General features: G+C 35.1%; 1 pseudogene; it reads right to left on the reverse strand.

The window, feature by feature from the left end:
• Nucleotides 1-1,015: 1,015 nt before the first annotated feature.
• LOC138831645 (dnaJ homolog subfamily C member 24-like) lies at nt 1,016-1,493 on the reverse strand (annotated as a pseudogene).
• Between the last annotated feature and the right edge of the window lie 7,590 nt (nt 1,494-9,083).

Consider the following 9,083-nt stretch of genomic DNA (forward strand, 5'->3'; position numbering starts at 1 on the left):
AAACTAATCCCACATAAATATTCCATCTACATTTTATGATTATAAATACAAATAATGGAAGGGGGAAGAAGATGATTACTTCATATTTTAAATTTTGGAATAGATGCAATGAAAATAATCTCTTGTCCCTAAAGTTATATTAAAATGAAAAAAAGTTATATTAAAATGTTTCAGTGATCACATAAAGATTCTCAAAGTTCTTTAAATGAACTCTTGATTTATACTGTTCAGAGAATGCTGAGTACATATAAAATAATTCTTTAAGGGTGTAGCATACACAATATGTTGCAGTCAATGATTCATTGAAAAAAGTCCAATTCATTATATCGGTGATGAGTTGTTCATTCATACATACGGACAATTGATTCTGTATCTTAAAGTCTGACACAAAAAAGAGAGATGCCCAATGGCAAATAATTATTTTATAGCTTCCATTTCCTAAATTATATATGAAGGTGATAATGGCTGTGCTCCCAAGCTTCTGACTCCAACGTTTACCCATCTTTCTACAGATGCCAACTTACCTGCTTCACTTTTAATTTCACATATATCCATATGTAGCCTTTTATATGGGACAACTAGACTCATGTTGATTACCAAGATTCTAATTTCATTCTGATGACCTTAGAAAAGGATAGGTCTACAGCAGCATAACTTTGGCAGCTAAAAACCATCATCTCTTAGATCTGAAAAAGTAACTACAAAGAAACACTTTGCCAATTGCAGAGACATGTTTATGTTAAGAAAAATAATTATTTTCTTTAACAAGAGATAAACGTCACCATCTGGGGACTGCTCTGAATATAATTTATAATCCAAGTCCTTTTTATGGGAACATGTAAATATAAATTATAAGTACATATAAACAATTTTATATTAGTCTGAGGTGGCCTTTGCTTGATGGTCTTGTATTTTCTTTGTTGACCAAACTAAGAGTTCATTTCCTTGGAGTTTGAGTGGCTTCTTCTTATCATGTCTGAATATTCTGCTAAAGGGTTCCAAGCAGTGAACAAGTTTAGCTGTAATTAAGGAGTTCTATAATTAGTGAACATGTATCACAAGAAATCAGGTTAACATCTTCTGCTTCATCTTTGGAGATGGTATATTTTCCACCACACCGGCAGTTCAGTGAAAAGGAATGATCATCTTCATTCCAAGACATTTCTTCAAAATATACTTTAGCATCTACTGGTCCCATATTTCATAGGTCATCATCATGCCGCTGCAGGTCATACTCTTTTTTTGTCTCTTCATTTCCTAGAATTTTCCATGCCTGATCAATTTTGATGAACTTCTGTATATATTCCTCCACCATTCCTGCTGGCACATCTGTACTTTGTTTATCTGGATGATACATTAATACAAGTTTTTGATATTTTTGTTTTAGGTCAGCCACATCTGCAGATGGGTCTGCTCCCAAAATACTGTACCAATCCTTTTACGCTGTCTGCTTAAATGCCATCATTACTTGAACAAGAAATGATCTTTCCAGATCAGCAGCCCAGTCATATGCGGGTACCTTTCCCAGGTTTCACACATGATTGGCCTTATTACCTTTCTTATGTAACTGTAACTCCTCTGTACAGCACCTTTGCAGCAAAACAATTTAGAAAATCATAAAAGTATTACATTCCAGACACTCTTCCCTGATCAAGTGTCATTTCTCTACCTCCCCAAGCCTATGTTCAGGCTATGTCTTTTACTTGAAGTATATGTGTTACCATCTTCTAGCTTTTCCTATGCTTGCTGGAGCAATGTTAGTAATAAAACTTTATCGTATCTAGGCATCAAGTTGAATTATGTAAAATCACTGTATTAGAAATTAACAATGCAAGCTGAGAGCAGGTGTCTCAAAGCCTGAAATCCTAGCTATTCAAGAGGCTGATATCTGAGGATAATGGTTTGAAGCCTGTCCAGGCAAAGTCTATGAGACTCTTCTCTTCAATTACCCAAAAAGCCAGAAGTAGAGCTGTGGCTTAAGTGGTAGAATTCCAGCCTTTAGTGAAAAAGTCTTGAGCTCAAACTCCAGTACCAATTCCCATAAAAAAAAGAAAAATTTAAAGTCTGATATGTTATGGTTTAGCATATGGATTTATGGTTTCCAAAATCTTCCCACTAACATTATATCACTTGATTTCCAGAATAACCTGGAAAAAACAGGTGAACATAAGTCTCTGTATTGTTCATTTCTTGTTCAGTATCATCCAAGTGGATGATAAAGCTGGAATTCAAATTTATAATCAGTTCTCCTGAAGCCATAGATTTCCATTTCAAACACTGAACACTGTCTACAGTGAAACCCTGCTCTCTTTCCCAGAATAACATTTTCAATTACTACAACTCAGATGATTTCAAATTGCTACATTGTATTTAAAATCTATGCCCTAAAGATATGTAAATCAAGACACTACATAAATATCAGTAAGTAGTAGTGTTATATACCTCAAATAACCAAGTGAATCATCATTTTCAAGTTTTAATTTAGCCAAAAACAGTTCAGTACATTCTTCATAAAAAAATATTCCACAATCTTCTCAGGAAATTCAATTAAGCTAATAAAGTTAGGGAGCAGTTTTAGATCATGAAAGCAAGTAAAAAGTACCAGCAGGAGCCGTCTCATCTGTAGCTAAAAATTCTGCAATTTCAAGCCATAATGCCTAGAGCAAATTCATCAAGTCACATCCTCTTCATGTTCCCTAGGAAAAACAGCCAACCATGCCAATGGCTACTTGTATCTGGATTCTTTTGTTTTAAATAATACTTTCAACATTCATGTTGCCTAAATCTATAGCCCATTTATTTTTGTGGCTTACTAATATATCCTATGCACAAAAAGGTATTTATCCACTGAAGAGTCCATAGGCATAAGGACTGTTTGAATTCACAATTATTATGAGTGAAAGAGAAGAAGAATTTGAGTTTGATCTTTGGGTGAACATGCATGCCAATTATTCTATAACAAGCATCTAAAAATGGTAGATGAACATTAAGAAGCCACTAGTTTAGACATGGTAGTGCATACCTGTAATCCCAGCTGAGTGGGAGGCCCAGGAAGAATAGATAGGAGGATTATGTTCAGAGGATGACCAAGATCAAAAAGTTCAAGACCATTTCTAAACATAAACTAAAACAAAAGGCTGGGGATTTGCTTCAAGAGGTAGGGCACTCGCTAGCAAGTATGAGGTCTTGAGTTCAAATCTACAAAACAATAATAAATTACTAAACTTGCCAGATATAATGGTGCACACCTGAAATCCCAGAACACAGAGAATTAAAGCAGGGCAAATCATAAAATCAAGGCCAGCCTGGTTACATAATGAGTTTTCAAGGCTAGACTGAGATTCATAGAGAAACATGTGTTTCACAAAAATAAATAATAAACAATAAGTAAATACTTATCCAAGGTAGACACATAATTTGAAGATTTTTTTTTCATGAGCATTTTAGTTGCTCCAAAGTCTAGCCAGCATTGGTGTCTACACTCATTTCAGGGTTAGCTACTCTGTGTATATGGTAGTAATTGCCTGATTACTAATAACATTTAGTATCTTTTATGTGCTTATTGGCTATTCAAATGGCTTATATACTTCTTTGCTGATGGGTCTCGGGAAACTTTTCCTCCATTTTTAACTAGATTTTTGGGTTGAAGCATCACTTACAAAATTGTTATGTATACTGCATACAAACCTCTTTTCTTTTCTTGCAGCTCATGTTGGTCTCAAATTCATGGGCTTAAGTAAGTGATACTTTCCAATTCATCTTCCCAAGATGGTAGAACTACAGGGGTATACAACCATGCCAGCAGCACATAGTGCTTTAGAATAGGGGTTCCTTTTATATTTTCCTGATTATTAAATGACAAGAATATAGCTGCAAAGAAGACCAATTAATTGTGTCTTTAGGGTTGTTATATTGTATGTTCTAACATAATGTTGCTTAACATCAGATGACAAGGGATGTTTCTTCTGATAAATTCCTATAGTTTGGCTTTTACACTTATCTTTATAATCTATATGAAGTTTATTATTTTAGTATTCTTGTGAGGTAAAAGTTAGAGTTAGTTACTTTGTTATGTACATATTCAATTACTGTAGTATATTTGTGAAATTTGCCATTTTACCATTATTCTGCTTTTATCAGAAATTAATTGATCATTTATGAGGAAGTTTATAATCAACTCTAAATATGGTTCCACACATTTATAAGTACATCTCTTCAAAATATCATGCTATCTGTATTATTTTAGTTTTATACATTGGAAACTATACATATTTCTGAAGTAATATAATATTTTCAAGCTTGCTCCTTTTCCTATTTTTCTGCCAATTCAAAAATAATGTCTGGGAATTTGATTGGAATTCTGTTGCATCTATAGATGAACCAGGTTGACTTGATATCTATCATTTCTGAACTTTCAGATTTATTAATTTACTTTGTGCATATTTCCAATTGCTTAGATCTCTAATTTTTCTCAATAATGTGTTGTAGTTTTCAGAGTACACACATCTTTGACATAATTTCTTAAATTCATTAGGGAGTATTTATTATTTTTGAATGAATGCAATGCTAACTTTCATTACCCAGATTTGTATTTAGGTAAAACTACACTTGGGGTGGGGGGTGCTTTTTGTTGATGTTGTTGCTCATGGGGCCTGAAATTCTGGGCCTGGGCACTACTCCTCAGCTCTTCAGCTCAACAATAGCACTCTACCACTTGAACCACAGCGCCACTTCTGGCTTTATCTGCTTATGTGGTGCTGAGGAATCGAACCCAGGGCCTCATGCATGCAAGACAAGCACTCTACCACTGAGCCACCTTCCCAAGCAGCCCCCTGTTTGTTTTCTTTATGTGTTTTGTTTTTAAATTCTTGTTGGTACATTGGAGTCTTATTCATAAATTACTGTTACTGTTCTTGCTAAGAGTTATTGCTCTGAAACATACCTCTTCATATTTACATTGCCACTGCATCTTGCTTTCCATTTCATTTCCTTATCTACTTATTTACTTTCTATTTCTTTTGGCAATATTGAGTCCTTGTTCTTAGGCTGGTGCTTTACTGCCGAGCCACACTTGACTCCTGCTTTTCTGATTCTTTTTGAGGTAAGGTCTTTCTCCCCGCACAGGGGTGGGCCTGCTTACTTTTAGATTTCTCGTTGTCACTAGAATTATAGAAACTATCCCATTCAGCTCTCCTCCATTAATATGGACTTTTGTGGACTTTCCTAGCTGGGCTGAACTCAAACCTTGATCCCACCATTTCCAGTCTTCCAAATAAGGAGAATAGGAGTGAGAAATCAGTACCGAGCTCATTCTCTTCTGTAAGATCTATTTCCTAGTTTTACTTTTAATTTATTTTGCTTTAATAAATAGGTCCTTTATAAGAGTACAAAGTTGATCCTTGCTGCTTATGCAATTTAACACAACCTGTGCCATTTGTGTATTAAGTTATTTAATACAATGTGATTTTGATCTATTTCATAAAATGTGTTGAGATTGCTTAGGATGATAACATTTTTCTCTTTATTTGAAAATTTTGTCAAAATAATTTCTTTGCAAGAAATTTCACATCTGTTGTTCCATAGAATGCAATGTGCAGTTAACTTTTCTTTTTTTTAAAGTTTAGCCATTGTCCCAATTTATTTATTTTTTATTTTTTATTGTGAAAATACCGTACAGAGGGGTTACAATTACATAAGCAAGGTAATGAGTACATTTCTTATCAAGCATTGTAGCCTCCTCCTTTGTTTCCCCTTCCCATTCCTTCCTATCCCCCTCATCCCCCCCCATGCCAAAGTTGTAAAGTTCATTTTTCAACATAAAGTCTTGTACATCTCATTGTTGCAATGGGTCCACCTGTATCCCTATTTAAACATTTTGTTTATTCCCTTCCCCTCCACAAATTATACCAATATCAAATACAGTGAAAACAGGGGTTATACCATGGGGGAGGGACATACAAAGCAACAAAGAAATCATCTGAATGATCACAAACAAGACTACACTAAAGCTACCAGCACAACTATGTTTATTGCAGCATTATTTACCATAGCTTAGAAATGGAACCATCCCAGATGCCCCTCAGTAGATGAATGGATCAAGAAAATGTGGTATATATATACACTGGAATTCTATGCCTCCATTAGAAAGAATGACATTGCCCCATTTCCATTTGTTAGGAAATGGAAAGACCTGGAAAAAATTGTATTAAGTAAAATAAGCCGAGCCCAAAGAAACATAGGTCCCATGGTTTCCCTTATTTGCAGTTAACTTTTCAACGTCCTAATTATTACTTTTATTGCCAGCAAGAGTTAATATAGCAAATGTCATGAAATATCTGTGAAATTTCCCTTGTTTATGAATTACGTGGTATCTTCTTTCGTGATCTGTAGTTTGCACAGAATTATTTTTTAATGTCTTCTATATTATTGTCAAAGTGGTATACAGTTACATAAGTCAAACTTGTTACCCCCTCCCTCATTTTTCTCCCACTTTCTGTTGCCCCCAATGCTCCCCTCCCACCAGTTGTACAGATCATTTCCAAGACATGGACATAAGAGGTTTTTCTTTGTTGTTGTTTTTAATGTACTTTGTGATTTCTTCTTTGTGTGTATGTGTGTTTTTCACCACTATGGTTTATCCTCTGTTGTTACTGTATTCAACCTTGGTGCCCTGGATATGGTATGTACATTTATCCTAATTAGGGAAGGGAAGGGGAACAACAAAATGGTGAGACAAAGGACAAAGGGGGACCAATACAACAGCGATACTCACAAGACAATATGTTAGAAATGATTTGCACAGAATTCTAAGAAAAATTGTGGCTAAGATTGTATGGTACTCTTCTTCTTAGTGTTATTTAATATTTTTTTTGGAAGGTCTTAAATATAGAAAACAACTCTGTAATTCCAAAGAGAAAGAAAGTTTCACTCTTGGCCATCACAAAAGAAACAAAAGAGTCTTTGCCTTGAAAAGGTGCATTAAGAAGTTCCTAAAATATTAGCATTGTCATCCCCTTGAGCAAGATTTATTCTTGCTTTGGGATTATATTTTTAACCATCAGAAGGTAATCATTTCTCTGTCAGGTTAAAATGTCACAAAGCAAACAACCTTTCTTAAAACATCAATCTTTTCGGCGAAAGAGGTGAATAAAACATAAAGATAAAGATGGATCTCCTCAAGAGTTATTTTCAAACACTCAAAAGACCCTTTTTAGCATTTATTTATTAGCACTGTCAAACATGAATGCAGCTGATTATTTCCTGTGTTTGCTTTCTGTGACTACAGCTGAGAAGCAAGGACTGGGTTATTTATAAAGAAGAACTGCTTGTTCAGCTCAGGCTTGTATAGTTTGAAAGGTCCAAGAGCATGGTAAGGCCATTGGTAAAATTGTTTATACACCGTGTCATAGCCTTGTGCTTCTGTGTTCCGGTAAGTTTTAAATAAATGGCAGGTCTTTGCCTTATGCATTTCATAGTCCTCTTTATGTGTATCATATGGCTATGAATTTGTTTCTCTTTTCTTGATTTCCCTTATTATTTCTCCTCCTTCAGAGAAGCTAGTGCCTTCCTTGAACACAAAGATCTCACATGCTTTCTTTTTTATTCCAAACTTGGTTTAATACCAAAATCAATGCAAGCACATTTTAGGCAGTCAATAAAAGCTTATTAAATGAATAAACATATAGATTTTTGTAAAAACCTTTATGGAAGGTGCCTTATCTATTCCAATTTCTTCTTTTACAGATGGCATTGAAATTATGACAAATAAATTATCTGTGTTTGGAACTGATTAACTGTTTGTAGTAGAACTCACAGGCCCTAATTTGTAATAACATACATTTTTTTGCAATCTAGTAAATTGCCTAGGTAATATTAATTTTGTAAATACCTACTATGAAATTAAATTACGTGATTAAAGCATGATAATTTTATACTAGACTGGGAAGTGATGACCCCTCCCTACAATAAGAGATATATTTCTGTTAAAGAATAAAAAATATTACAAGGCCTTACAGCTTGTTTTTTTTTTTATTATTGTGAAAATACCATACAGAAGGGTTACAATTACATGGCAAGATAACGAGTACATTTCTTATCAAGCATTGTTGCCTCACACTTTGTTTCCCCTTCCCATCCCTCCCCATCTACCCACCCTCTCCTTCCACCCCTCCACCCCCTCCCGGCCAGAGTTGTAAAGTTCGTTTTTTGACATAATGATTTGTACATCTCATTGTTTCAATGGGTCCACCTGAATCCCTATTTAAACAATTTGTTTTTTCCCTTCTCCTCCCCAAATCATACCAACATCAAATACAGTGAAAGCACGGGTTATACCCTGGGGGAGGGACATATAAAGCAACAAAGAAATCATCTTATAAATATGTTAGAAACAATCGCATGAAAGAAAAAAAAACATTTGAATATTTATCTTGGGGTTCATTTCACCTAACATCATCTTATCTGACCTTTTCTGCTTGTTTCAGACATATACTAGTTATTGCAAATAAGGGAAACCATGGGACCTATGTTTCTTTGGGCCTGGCTTACTTTACTTAATATAATATTTTCCAAGTCTTTCCATTTCCTAACAAATGGGGCAATGCCATTCTTCCTGATGGAATCAACTTTGGAAAGTAGTATGGAGCTTCCTCAAAAGACTCCACACAGAGCTCCCCTATGACCCAGCAATCCCACCTTTGGGCATTTACCCAAATGATCACAAACAAGACCATACTAAAGATACCAGCACAACTATGTTTATTGCAGCATTATTTACCATAGCTAAGATAAGGAACCAACCCAGATGCCCCTCAGTAGATGAATGTATCAAGAAAATATGGTATATATACACAATGGAATTCTATGCCTTCTACACTTGTTGTTTTTTGTTTTTGTTTTTGTTTTTTGGTCATCGTGGGGCTTGAACTAGGTCTGAGCATTGTCCCCAAGCTCAGCTCAAGGCTAGCACTCTACCACTTGAGCCACTGAGCCACTTCCAATTTTCTTGTGGTTTATTGGAGATATGAGTCTCATGGACTTTTCTGCCCAGGCTGGCTTTGAAGCCAGATCCTCATATCTCAGCC

The sequence above is a fragment of the Dipodomys merriami genome, unplaced genomic scaffold (genome assembly GCF_024711535.1).
Source record: "Dipodomys merriami isolate MVZ:Mamm:240054 unplaced genomic scaffold, mDipMer1.0.p SCAF_2, whole genome shotgun sequence".
Taxonomy (NCBI): domain Eukaryota; kingdom Metazoa; phylum Chordata; class Mammalia; order Rodentia; family Heteromyidae; genus Dipodomys; species Dipodomys merriami.